This window comes from Mytilus galloprovincialis, chromosome 3 (assembly GCF_965363235.1).
Source record: "Mytilus galloprovincialis chromosome 3, xbMytGall1.hap1.1, whole genome shotgun sequence".
Taxonomy (NCBI): domain Eukaryota; kingdom Metazoa; phylum Mollusca; class Bivalvia; order Mytilida; family Mytilidae; genus Mytilus; species Mytilus galloprovincialis.
In genome coordinates, this window is record NC_134840.1 from 109,004,804 (window position 1) to 109,017,449 (window position 12,646).

Here is a 12,646-nt window from a genome sequence, read left to right on the forward strand (position 1 = left end):
TATAAATACATATATGGCATATGTAAATAGGATAACAGATGTTACCGAAATATTATACATAACAACAGACTATGTCAGTTAGCAACATCTTACTCCTTCTGAAAAAATAGACACACCAACACAAACAACAACAAACTATTATTATTCAGAAAGCCAAACTTGATATTGTCATACTTAGAGTGAGGAGAACTAAGGTTTTTAAAATTATGGATGTTCGTTACTCTTAATTTGCCAGATATTCTATTTTTAATTCATTTAATTCATGTTTTATTTACTATCTTACTGAGAGGCTTTAAAAACAATTCTTATTATATAACCTATTGAAAATATTATTTTTATTATCACATATAATTTATTTTTTACGTCATACTTAATTGTGTCCTTTCGATTTTAAGTTATAGTTTTATTATTATTATTATTATTATTATTATTATTATTATTATTATTATTATTATTATTATTATTATTATTATAATTATCATTATTATTATTTTCATTATTATCATCATCATCATTATCACTATTTTTATTGTCATTATCATTATTATTATCATTATTTTTATTATCATTATATATAGCCTTTTTGTGCTAATGCGGCGTAAAGCAACCAACAATCAATCAATCAATTATCATTTATGGAAAGTAATCTAGGCTTGGTTTAAGCTATGATAACAGTTACGTCTATGTCAATATAGAAACTAAAATCTATAGTATATTATATAGGTTATTAACTGTAGCATACATCGCATATGGATTATAAATTTGATTTCAATGTCATTCCTGTCAAATTATATCGGTGGATCTGATTACTGGATTATTGGATAGTAGATAACAATAAGCCATGTTTGTATTGAATTTGTATTGAAGGCATTTGACCCAGTACTACAGCGGCGGCTATTACAGAGGATGAGCTACTACTGTATCCAATGAAACATACTATTTTGGATCAATGCTTAGCTAACACAAGGTAATCAATGAGTTTGTCAAGATGTCGAAATCAGTAAAATAAAAGCAGTACGTTCCGATGTAGATGGTTCTAAATCGTCATGTTCAAGTTTATTACTGTTTGTTGACATTTCCTTACTGTAAAGAATCTTCCACAACTCAAAAACATGACAGCAGCCATGTTTAGGGTGACTCAACCGTGTTGTTTACAATGACATCATAAGGCAAAACTGAAAACTGTTCAACAATATCCTGATCTCGGTTTAGAACTTTCAGATATAAAATTGAGTGCTTACAAAACATTAGTTCGACGACACCTCGAGTGTACATCGGCAGTAGTATAGAACTAATGCACAGAGGTCCATCTTAACTAAAGCGAATTGATACATCGAAGACCTGCCCAGTTTATAACAATTTATCCTCAGGTACAATGTACTGTTACCAACATACCACAGACACTACGTTGGCCAACCCTATTAACACGCATACAAGGAGCTGGGCATATACTCTTGTATAAGTTCTTGCATGGAAAATCATTCGTCATCATTCGAGATTATATCAAGGAACCAACTGTTAAAATCAGACAATATCACAGAGACAGGTCGTCTTCAAGGAAAGACACATAAACGAATGCGGATCATTATAACATCATCCCTGGAACAATGGCTGATTAAAATTAGTTACCTGAAAGTGTAATCTTAGTCCCAATAACCAACACCTTCCAGGTATGTGTGTGGGAGTTCCTAATGTAATAGTGGATATATGGTTTTAACTTTGTACAGTTGTTTAAAATTAAGGATTTTGTCTTCCTCATGCAAAGCTCTGATTCCTTGCCTGGATTTGTTTATACTTTTTCTTCCTTTTCGCTTTGTATCTCTTTATCCTTTTTTTAGAAAAGACATTGAATGTCGAAATGCGCATTTGATGCAAAACAAATTGAAAGTTTATGTTATTGTTGCAAACATTACATATTTTTATTTGTTTTCATTCTTGTATATACACGATTATTTTTATAAAAAAAGAAGTATAGTCAATGTACAGCCTTCAACAATACGCAAACCCAATACCCCATAGAAAGATATAATGACCCTGAAAAAATCAAATAGTCATACTAAATAAATAATGACAATATTTATATACAAAACAATAAACAAAAAAATAAAAATAAAAATAGTATGACAAAGAGTTACAAACGACGACTACAGCATTACAGGCCCTTGACTTTGGACAGGCATATACATAATGTGAAGGGCTTTATATGTTTGTGTGTGACAAGCCATTCCAATAACCCGAGACAGGAGTGTGAATGCAAAATACAAAAAAAAACTACTGAAAGGGGCACGCAACAAATCAGATCGACACAATGCACATGTTACGAACCAAAAAAAAAATAAGGACTAAATACATTTCAGTGAGTACCCGTAGTAAGCTTATCAAAAGCTGGTAAGAAGCAAATACACTTAAACAAATATATCTTGTAACTAGGACAACATTATATACAAATACACATATAGCATACATTTTTTTAATGTTAGAAAGCCATTAACAGTCAGAGAAATCATGATCTTCTGCAGAAAATCGTGATCTTCTACAATGTCAAAATGTAGGTATGGACAAGTTGAATGTTCATAATATAGCAATAGTATTTAATTATTTAGTATGTTTTTTGTTATTGTTAACAAGATTTAGAACTTAAACAAACAAAAAAAAACATTGTTAAAACACCTTATAACAATTTAAAATTGATAACCATTTTGATTTAGTTTATTTTTGATAAAATCAAAATTATGAAACTTGCTTTCCATACTCTCGGCATCCTGTAAAGTAGTTCCTAAAAATTTAACAACCTTTTTGCTGTTAGAATGAGAATAAGTAGCATACACAATGTGTGGCCCTATTGTAAAATAAGTGATTCATAATAAATTCTGTTCTTTTAAAGACACCTGGATAATTCACTCGGAAATTCAATTGGGAACTATTTTTATACATTAAGCTAAGGTATGCAAGGTATGTCATCTTTCAAGTCTGCATATCACAAGCTGATGTCTATTGCCAGTAAATTTGTGTATTTATTGTAAAGAATCAAGTTCTGCGGAAGTTGGTCATATGATGTTAAAAATGAAGCCTATTTTAAATAAATGTTTTCATGAACCTTATTCCATATTCATAATTAGGACATGACAAAATCTCAATCACGATGAACGGAAAAGTCAGCTTTCTCTATATTTAAAATAATTATTCGGATTTTATTTGACGTAACATAACAGAAGCGTCCAAACTATATATCGATCCAATCAATAAAGTAAATGTAAAAAATAACATAGTAAGTGAAATGAAAAGATTCTTCGACATCATTTTTAATGCAGACGTTAACCCAGAAATCAACTGATGTATAAAACCTTAAGTTTTATGTCACTTTGTAACATTGCTCCGGTGGCACAATCGGTTAGCGCGCCGTACTTATAGACAGTACCTTCACTGTGCATAGCACAGTATGAGGAATGCGGAGGTTGTGAGTTCGATCCTCACCCGGAGCAATTAGTTTTTTACCATTCAATTTATTAAATTTGATCCCTTCTTGTTACGCATGTCAACTTGTTACGATCAAAATCTCTTTGACAAGGAAATGGGTATCGACAAAAAATATGAAGATACCCGGATTTTATTTGTGAGTTTGAGTATGCCTTTCAGAGTACACGTGTCGTTTTGATTGCATATCAATTACCAGTCATATCGTTTCGATGTAAATTTACATTGACGGTTTTCCATTCTTTTTATCTAACCAGCAGCATGGTCGACAGTGTATAGGTACTCAAAAATAGAAAAGAAATAATTGAAAGGTCCATTCGAAAGACAGTAACTGTCTTGGCATGATTTGAAATATGTGAGTTTTCTTCCGATTGACGAAGACTGATCACTAGGCATTAGCAAAAAAAAAAAAACTCAGCTTCTTCCCTGACTCGTATTGATTTGACAGGTCCAATTTCTGAGACGATAATACCTTTCTAGTATCGTTACAGTCTATCTACTTGAATGTATAAAATTCTGATGATTGTTCCCACTATATGTGCTATTTCTTTGCAGGACTGTATATCTAAGAATTGACTTGGTGCACACACTCTATTTGCCTTAAGCTATTATATTAACAAGTTATTTTTGCAATGTTACGCCTGTAATATATCATTCATAGTGGATTTTATGTGTTTGTTACTTTATTATTATTATTCAAACAAGAAAGAAAAACTCAGTCAAATAGTTTCCGAGAATATAATCTCACATTGAAGAAAAGAACAAATCCTGGGCTAAAAAGTGAAGGTGACAAAAATATATCCCGTGAGGCGGAGTCGAACCACCGACCTAGAGATTCCTAGATTCTATCACACTACAGTCTCCCGCTCTACCAACTGAGCTATCACGGGCTGATGTCTATTGCCAGTAAATTTGTGTATTTATTGTAAAGAATCAAGTTCTGCGGAAGTTGGTCATATGATGTTAAAAATGAAGCCTATTTTAAATAAATGTTTTCATGAACCTTATTCCATATTCATAATTAGGACATGACAAAATCTCAATCACGATGAACGGAAAAGTCAGCTTTCTCTATATTTAAAATAATTATTCGGATTTTATTTGACGTAACATAACAGAAGCGTCCAAACTATATATCGATCCAATCAATAAAGTAAATGTAAAAAATAACATAGTAAGTGAAATGAAAAGATTCTTCGACATCATTTTTAATGCAGACGTTAACCCAGAAATCAACTGATGTATAAAACCTTAAGTTTTATGTCACTTTGTAACATTGCTCCGGTGGCACAATCGGTTAGCGCGCCGTACTTATAGACAGTACCTTCACTGTGCATAGCACAGTATGAGGAATGCGGAGGTTGTGAGTTCGATCCTCACCCGGAGCAATTAGTTTTTTACCATTCAATTTATTAAATTTGATCCCTTCTTGTTACGCATGTCAACTTGTTACGATCAAAATCTCTTTGACAAGGAAATGGGTATCGACAAAAAATATGAAGATACCCGGATTTTATTTGTGAGTTTGAGTATGCCTTTCAGAGTACACGTGTCGTTTTGATTGCATATCAATTACCAGTCATATCGTTTCGATGTAAATTTACATTGACGGTTTTCCATTCTTTTTATCTAACCAGCAGCATGGTCGACAGTGTATAGGTACTCAAAAATAGAAAAGAAATAATTGAAAGGTCCATTCGAAAGACAGTAACTGTCTTGGCATGATTTGAAATATGTGAGTTTTCTTCCGATTGACGAAGACTGATCACTAGGCATTAGCAAAAAAAAAAAAACTCAGCTTCTTCCCTGACTCGTATTGATTTGACAGGTCCAATTTCTGAGACGATAATACCTTTCTAGTATCGTTACAGTCTATCTACTTGAATGTATAAAATTCTGATGATTGTTCCCACTATATGTGCTATTTCTTTGCAGGACTGTATATCTAAGAATTGACTTGGTGCACACACTCTATTTGCCTTAAGCTATTATATTAACAAGTTATTTTTGCAATGTTACGCCTGTAATATATCATTCATAGTGGATTTTATGTGTTTGTTACTTTATTATTATTATTCAAACAAGAAAGAAAAACTCAGTCAAATAGTTTCCGAGAATATAATCTCACATTGAAGAAAAGAACAAATCCTGGGCTAAAAAGTGAAGGTGACAAAAATATATCCCGTGAGGCGGAGTCGAACCACCGACCTAGAGATTCCTAGATTCTATCACACTACAGTCTCCCGCTCTACCAACTGAGCTATCACGGGCTGATGTCTATTGCCAGTAAATTTGTGTATTTATTGTAAAGAATCAAGTTCTGCGGAAGTTGGTCATATGATGTTAAAAATGAAGCCTATTTTAAATAAATGTTTTCATGAACCTTATTCCATATTCATAATTAGGACATGACAAAATCTCAATCACGATGAACGGAAAAGTCAGCTTTCTCTATATTTAAAATAATTATTCGGATTTTATTTGACGTAACATAACAGAAGCGTCCAAACTATATATCGATCCAATCAATAAAGTAAATGTAAAAAATAACATAGTAAGTGAAATGAAAAGATTCTTCGACATCATTTTTAATGCAGACGTTAACCCAGAAATCAACTGATGTATAAAACCTTAAGTTTTATGTCACTTTGTAACATTGCTCCGGTGGCACAATCGGTTAGCGCGCCGTACTTATAGACAGTACCTTCACTGTGCATAGCACAGTATGAGGAATGCGGAGGTTGTGAGTTCGATCCTCACCCGGAGCAATTAGTTTTTTACCATTCAATTTATTAAATTTGATCCCTTCTTGTTACGCATGTCAACTTGTTACGATCAAAATCTCTTTGACAAGGAAATGGGTATCGACAAAAAATATGAAGATACCCGGATTTTATTTGTGAGTTTGAGTATGCCTTTCAGAGTACACGTGTCGTTTTGATTGCATATCAATTACCAGTCATATCGTTTCGATGTAAATTTACATTGACGGTTTTCCATTCTTTTTATCTAACCAGCAGCATGGTCGACAGTGTATAGGTACTCAAAAATAGAAAAGAAATAATTGAAAGGTCCATTCGAAAGACAGTAACTGTCTTGGCATGATTTGAAATATGTGAGTTTTCTTCCGATTGACGAAGACTGATCACTAGGCATTAGCAAAAAAAAAAAAACTCAGCTTCTTCCCTGACTCGTATTGATTTGACAGGTCCAATTTCTGAGACGATAATACCTTTCTAGTATCGTTACAGTCTATCTACTTGAATGTATAAAATTCTGATGATTGTTCCCACTATATGTGCTATTTCTTTGCAGGACTGTATATCTAAGAATTGACTTGGTGCACACACTCTATTTGCCTTAAGCTATTATATTAACAAGTTATTTTTGCAATGTTACGCCTGTAATATATCATTCATAGTGGATTTTATGTGTTTGTTACTTTATTATTATTATTCAAACAAGAAAGAAAAACTCAGTCAAATAGTTTCCGAGAATATAATCTCACATTGAAGAAAAGAACAAATCCTGGGCTAAAAAGTGAAGGTGACAAAAATATATCCCGTGAGGCGGAGTCGAACCACCGACCTAGAGATTCCTAGATTCTATCACACTACAGTCTCCCGCTCTACCAACTGAGCTATCACGGGCTGATGTCTATTGCCAGTAAATTTGTGTATTTATTGTAAAGAATCAAGTTCTGCGGAAGTTGGTCATATGATGTTAAAAATGAAGCCTATTTTAAATAAATGTTTTCATGAACCTTATTCCATATTCATAATTAGGACATGACAAAATCTCAATCACGATGAACGGAAAAGTCAGCTTTCTCTATATTTAAAATAATTATTCGGATTTTATTTGACGTAACATAACAGAAGCGTCCAAACTATATATCGATCCAATCAATAAAGTAAATGTAAAAAATAACATAGTAAGTGAAATGAAAAGATTCTTCGACATCATTTTTAATGCAGACGTTAACCCAGAAATCAACTGATGTATAAAACCTTAAGTTTTATGTCACTTTGTAACATTGCTCCGGTGGCACAATCGGTTAGCGCGCCGTACTTATAGACAGTACCTTCACTGTGCATAGCACAGTATGAGGAATGCGGAGGTTGTGAGTTCGATCCTCACCCGGAGCAATTAGTTTTTTACCATTCAATTTATTAAATTTGATCCCTTCTTGTTACGCATGTCAACTTGTTACGATCAAAATCTCTTTGACAAGGAAATGGGTATCGACAAAAAATATGAAGATACCCGGATTTTATTTGTGAGTTTGAGTATGCCTTTCAGAGTACACGTGTCGTTTTGATTGCATATCAATTACCAGTCATATCGTTTCGATGTAAATTTACATTGACGGTTTTCCATTCTTTTTATCTAACCAGCAGCATGGTCGACAGTGTATAGGTACTCAAAAATAGAAAAGAAATAATTGAAAGGTCCATTCGAAAGACAGTAACTGTCTTGGCATGATTTGAAATATGTGAGTTTTCTTCCGATTGACGAAGACTGATCACTAGGCATTAGCAAAAAAAAAAAAACTCAGCTTCTTCCCTGACTCGTATTGATTTGACAGGTCCAATTTCTGAGACGATAATACCTTTCTAGTATCGTTACAGTCTATCTACTTGAATGTATAAAATTCTGATGATTGTTCCCACTATATGTGCTATTTCTTTGCAGGACTGTATATCTAAGAATTGACTTGGTGCACACACTCTATTTGCCTTAAGCTATTATATTAACAAGTTATTTTTGCAATGTTACGCCTGTAATATATCATTCATAGTGGATTTTATGTGTTTGTTACTTTATTATTATTATTCAAACAAGAAAGAAAAACTCAGTCAAATAGTTTCCGAGAATATAATCTCACATTGAAGAAAAGAACAAATCCTGGGCTAAAAAGTGAAGGTGACAAAAATATATCCCGTGAGGCGGAGTCGAACCACCGACCTAGAGATTCCTAGATTCTATCACACTACAGTCTCCCGCTCTACCAACTGAGCTATCACGGGCTGATGTCTATTGCCAGTAAATTTGTGTATTTATTGTAAAGAATCAAGTTCTGCGGAAGTTGGTCATATGATGTTAAAAATGAAGCCTATTTTAAATAAATGTTTTCATGAACCTTATTCCATATTCATAATTAGGACATGACAAAATCTCAATCACGATGAACGGAAAAGTCAGCTTTCTCTATATTTAAAATAATTATTCGGATTTTATTTGACGTAACATAACAGAAGCGTCCAAACTATATATCGATCCAATCAATAAAGTAAATGTAAAAAATAACATAGTAAGTGAAATGAAAAGATTCTTCGACATCATTTTTAATGCAGACGTTAACCCAGAAATCAACTGATGTATAAAACCTTAAGTTTTATGTCACTTTGTAACATTGCTCCGGTGGCACAATCGGTTAGCGCGCCGTACTTATAGACAGTACCTTCACTGTGCATAGCACAGTATGAGGAATGCGGAGGTTGTGAGTTCGATCCTCACCCGGAGCAATTAGTTTTTTACCATTCAATTTATTAAATTTGATCCCTTCTTGTTACGCATGTCAACTTGTTACGATCAAAATCTCTTTGACAAGGAAATGGGTATCGACAAAAAATATGAAGATACCCGGATTTTATTTGTGAGTTTGAGTATGCCTTTCAGAGTACACGTGTCGTTTTGATTGCATATCAATTACCAGTCATATCGTTTCGATGTAAATTTACATTGACGGTTTTCCATTCTTTTTATCTAACCAGCAGCATGGTCGACAGTGTATAGGTACTCAAAAATAGAAAAGAAATAATTGAAAGGTCCATTCGAAAGACAGTAACTGTCTTGGCATGATTTGAAATATGTGAGTTTTCTTCCGATTGACGAAGACTGATCACTAGGCATTAGCAAAAAAAAAAAAACTCAGCTTCTTCCCTGACTCGTATTGATTTGACAGGTCCAATTTCTGAGACGATAATACCTTTCTAGTATCGTTACAGTCTATCTACTTGAATGTATAAAATTCTGATGATTGTTCCCACTATATGTGCTATTTCTTTGCAGGACTGTATATCTAAGAATTGACTTGGTGCACACACTCTATTTGCCTTAAGCTATTATATTAACAAGTTATTTTTGCAATGTTACGCCTGTAATATATCATTCATAGTGGATTTTATGTGTTTGTTACTTTATTATTATTATTCAAACAAGAAAGAAAAACTCAGTCAAATAGTTTCCGAGAATATAATCTCACATTGAAGAAAAGAACAAATCCTGGGCTAAAAAGTGAAGGTGACAAAAATATATCCCGTGAGGCGGAGTCGAACCACCGACCTAGAGATTCCTAGATTCTATCACACTACAGTCTCCCGCTCTACCAACTGAGCTATCACGGGCTGATGTCTATTGCCAGTAAATTTGTGTATTTATTGTAAAGAATCAAGTTCTGCGGAAGTTGGTCATATGATGTTAAAAATGAAGCCTATTTTAAATAAATGTTTTCATGAACCTTATTCCATATTCATAATTAGGACATGACAAAATCTCAATCACGATGAACGGAAAAGTCAGCTTTCTCTATATTTAAAATAATTATTCGGATTTTATTTGACGTAACATAACAGAAGCGTCCAAACTATATATCGATCCAATCAATAAAGTAAATGTAAAAAATAACATAGTAAGTGAAATGAAAAGATTCTTCGACATCATTTTTAATGCAGACGTTAACCCAGAAATCAACTGATGTATAAAACCTTAAGTTTTATGTCACTTTGTAACATTGCTCCGGTGGCACAATCGGTTAGCGCGCCGTACTTATAGACAGTACCTTCACTGTGCATAGCACAGTATGAGGAATGCGGAGGTTGTGAGTTCGATCCTCACCCGGAGCAATTAGTTTTTTACCATTCAATTTATTAAATTTGATCCCTTCTTGTTACGCATGTCAACTTGTTACGATCAAAATCTCTTTGACAAGGAAATGGGTATCGACAAAAAATATGAAGATACCCGGATTTTATTTGTGAGTTTGAGTATGCCTTTCAGAGTACACGTGTCGTTTTGATTGCATATCAATTACCAGTCATATCGTTTCGATGTAAATTTACATTGACGGTTTTCCATTCTTTTTATCTAACCAGCAGCATGGTCGACAGTGTATAGGTACTCAAAAATAGAAAAGAAATAATTGAAAGGTCCATTCGAAAGACAGTAACTGTCTTGGCATGATTTGAAATATGTGAGTTTTCTTCCGATTGACGAAGACTGATCACTAGGCATTAGCAAAAAAAAAAAAACTCAGCTTCTTCCCTGACTCGTATTGATTTGACAGGTCCAATTTCTGAGACGATAATACCTTTCTAGTATCGTTACAGTCTATCTACTTGAATGTATAAAATTCTGATGATTGTTCCCACTATATGTGCTATTTCTTTGCAGGACTGTATATCTAAGAATTGACTTGGTGCACACACTCTATTTGCCTTAAGCTATTATATTAACAAGTTATTTTTGCAATGTTACGCCTGTAATATATCATTCATAGTGGATTTTATGTGTTTGTTACTTTATTATTATTATTCAAACAAGAAAGAAAAACTCAGTCAAATAGTTTCCGAGAATATAATCTCACATTGAAGAAAAGAACAAATCCTGGGCTAAAAAGTGAAGGTGACAAAAATATATCCCGTGAGGCGGAGTCGAACCACCGACCTAGAGATTCCTAGATTCTATCACACTACAGTCTCCCGCTCTACCAACTGAGCTATCACGGGCTGATGTCTATTGCCAGTAAATTTGTGTATTTATTGTAAAGAATCAAGTTCTGCGGAAGTTGGTCATATGATGTTAAAAATGAAGCCTATTTTAAATAAATGTTTTCATGAACCTTATTCCATATTCATAATTAGGACATGACAAAATCTCAATCACGATGAACGGAAAAGTCAGCTTTCTCTATATTTAAAATAATTATTCGGATTTTATTTGACGTAACATAACAGAAGCGTCCAAACTATATATCGATCCAATCAATAAAGTAAATGTAAAAAATAACATAGTAAGTGAAATGAAAAGATTCTTCGACATCATTTTTAATGCAGACGTTAACCCAGAAATCAACTGATGTATAAAACCTTAAGTTTTATGTCACTTTGTAACATTGCTCCGGTGGCACAATCGGTTAGCGCGCCGTACTTATAGACAGTACCTTCACTGTGCATAGCACAGTATGAGGAATGCGGAGGTTGTGAGTTCGATCCTCACCCGGAGCAATTAGTTTTTTACCATTCAATTTATTAAATTTGATCCCTTCTTGTTACGCATGTCAACTTGTTACGATCAAAATCTCTTTGACAAGGAAATGGGTATCGACAAAAAATATGAAGATACCCGGATTTTATTTGTGAGTTTGAGTATGCCTTTCAGAGTACACGTGTCGTTTTGATTGCATATCAATTACCAGTCATATCGTTTCGATGTAAATTTACATTGACGGTTTTCCATTCTTTTTATCTAACCAGCAGCATGGTCGACAGTGTATAGGTACTCAAAAATAGAAAAGAAATAATTGAAAGGTCCATTCGAAAGACAGTAACTGTCTTGGCATGATTTGAAATATGTGAGTTTTCTTCCGATTGACGAAGACTGATCACTAGGCATTAGCAAAAAAAAAAAAACTCAGCTTCTTCCCTGACTCGTATTGATTTGACAGGTCCAATTTCTGAGACGATAATACCTTTCTAGTATCGTTACAGTCTATCTACTTGAATGTATAAAATTCTGATGATTGTTCCCACTATATGTGCTATTTCTTTGCAGGACTGTATATCTAAGAATTGACTTGGTGCACACACTCTATTTGCCTTAAGCTATTATATTAACAAGTTATTTTTGCAATGTTACGCCTGTAATATATCATTCATAGTGGATTTTATGTGTTTGTTACTTTATTATTATTATTCAAACAAGAAAGAAAAACTCAGTCAAATAGTTTCCGAGAATATAATCTCACATTGAAGAAAAGAACAAATCCTGGGCTAAAAAGTGAAGGTGACAAAAATATATCCCGTGAGGCGGAGTCGAACCACCGACCTAGAGATTCCTAGATTCTATCACACTACAGTCTCCCGCTCTACCAACTGAGCTATCACGGGCT

At 33.6% G+C, this 12,646-nt stretch overlaps 14 non-coding genes across 14 annotated transcripts; 7 read left to right on the forward strand and 7 right to left on the reverse strand.

The window, feature by feature from the left end:
- Window positions 1-3,372: 3,372 nt before the first annotated feature.
- Trnai-uau (transfer RNA isoleucine (anticodon UAU)) lies at window positions 3,373-3,482 on the forward strand. Its single transcript has 2 exons — window positions 3,373-3,410; window positions 3,447-3,482. It is a non-coding gene; the product is annotated as a tRNA-Ile (tRNA).
- Window positions 3,483-4,274: 792 nt separating this feature from the next.
- On the reverse strand, window positions 4,275-4,364 carry Trnay-gua (transfer RNA tyrosine (anticodon GUA)). Its single transcript is given in 2 exon segments — window positions 4,275-4,310; window positions 4,328-4,364. It is a non-coding gene; the product is annotated as a tRNA-Tyr (tRNA).
- A 388-nt stretch (window positions 4,365-4,752) lies between these two features.
- On the forward strand, window positions 4,753-4,862 carry Trnai-uau (transfer RNA isoleucine (anticodon UAU)). Its single transcript has 2 exons — window positions 4,753-4,790; window positions 4,827-4,862. It is a non-coding gene; the product is annotated as a tRNA-Ile (tRNA).
- A 792-nt stretch (window positions 4,863-5,654) lies between these two features.
- On the reverse strand, window positions 5,655-5,744 carry Trnay-gua (transfer RNA tyrosine (anticodon GUA)). The gene is given in 2 exon segments: window positions 5,655-5,690; window positions 5,708-5,744. It is a non-coding gene; the product is annotated as a tRNA-Tyr (tRNA).
- Window positions 5,745-6,132: 388 nt separating this feature from the next.
- On the forward strand, window positions 6,133-6,242 carry Trnai-uau (transfer RNA isoleucine (anticodon UAU)). The gene is made up of 2 exons: window positions 6,133-6,170; window positions 6,207-6,242. It is a non-coding gene; the product is annotated as a tRNA-Ile (tRNA).
- Window positions 6,243-7,034: 792 nt separating this feature from the next.
- On the reverse strand, window positions 7,035-7,124 carry Trnay-gua (transfer RNA tyrosine (anticodon GUA)). Its single transcript is given in 2 exon segments — window positions 7,035-7,070; window positions 7,088-7,124. It is a non-coding gene; the product is annotated as a tRNA-Tyr (tRNA).
- A 388-nt stretch (window positions 7,125-7,512) lies between these two features.
- On the forward strand, window positions 7,513-7,622 carry Trnai-uau (transfer RNA isoleucine (anticodon UAU)). Its single transcript has 2 exons — window positions 7,513-7,550; window positions 7,587-7,622. It is a non-coding gene; the product is annotated as a tRNA-Ile (tRNA).
- A 792-nt stretch (window positions 7,623-8,414) lies between these two features.
- Trnay-gua (transfer RNA tyrosine (anticodon GUA)) lies at window positions 8,415-8,504 on the reverse strand. Its single transcript is given in 2 exon segments — window positions 8,415-8,450; window positions 8,468-8,504. It is a non-coding gene; the product is annotated as a tRNA-Tyr (tRNA).
- A 388-nt stretch (window positions 8,505-8,892) lies between these two features.
- Trnai-uau (transfer RNA isoleucine (anticodon UAU)) lies at window positions 8,893-9,002 on the forward strand. Its single transcript has 2 exons — window positions 8,893-8,930; window positions 8,967-9,002. It is a non-coding gene; the product is annotated as a tRNA-Ile (tRNA).
- Window positions 9,003-9,794: 792 nt separating this feature from the next.
- Trnay-gua (transfer RNA tyrosine (anticodon GUA)) lies at window positions 9,795-9,884 on the reverse strand. Its single transcript is given in 2 exon segments — window positions 9,795-9,830; window positions 9,848-9,884. It is a non-coding gene; the product is annotated as a tRNA-Tyr (tRNA).
- A 388-nt stretch (window positions 9,885-10,272) lies between these two features.
- Window positions 10,273-10,382, forward strand: Trnai-uau (transfer RNA isoleucine (anticodon UAU)). Its single transcript has 2 exons — window positions 10,273-10,310; window positions 10,347-10,382. It is a non-coding gene; the product is annotated as a tRNA-Ile (tRNA).
- Window positions 10,383-11,174: 792 nt separating this feature from the next.
- Trnay-gua (transfer RNA tyrosine (anticodon GUA)) lies at window positions 11,175-11,264 on the reverse strand. Its single transcript is given in 2 exon segments — window positions 11,175-11,210; window positions 11,228-11,264. It is a non-coding gene; the product is annotated as a tRNA-Tyr (tRNA).
- Window positions 11,265-11,652: 388 nt separating this feature from the next.
- Trnai-uau (transfer RNA isoleucine (anticodon UAU)) lies at window positions 11,653-11,762 on the forward strand. The gene is made up of 2 exons: window positions 11,653-11,690; window positions 11,727-11,762. It is a non-coding gene; the product is annotated as a tRNA-Ile (tRNA).
- A 792-nt stretch (window positions 11,763-12,554) lies between these two features.
- Trnay-gua (transfer RNA tyrosine (anticodon GUA)) lies at window positions 12,555-12,644 on the reverse strand. Its single transcript is given in 2 exon segments — window positions 12,555-12,590; window positions 12,608-12,644. It is a non-coding gene; the product is annotated as a tRNA-Tyr (tRNA).
- Window positions 12,645-12,646: the final 2 nt, after the last annotated feature.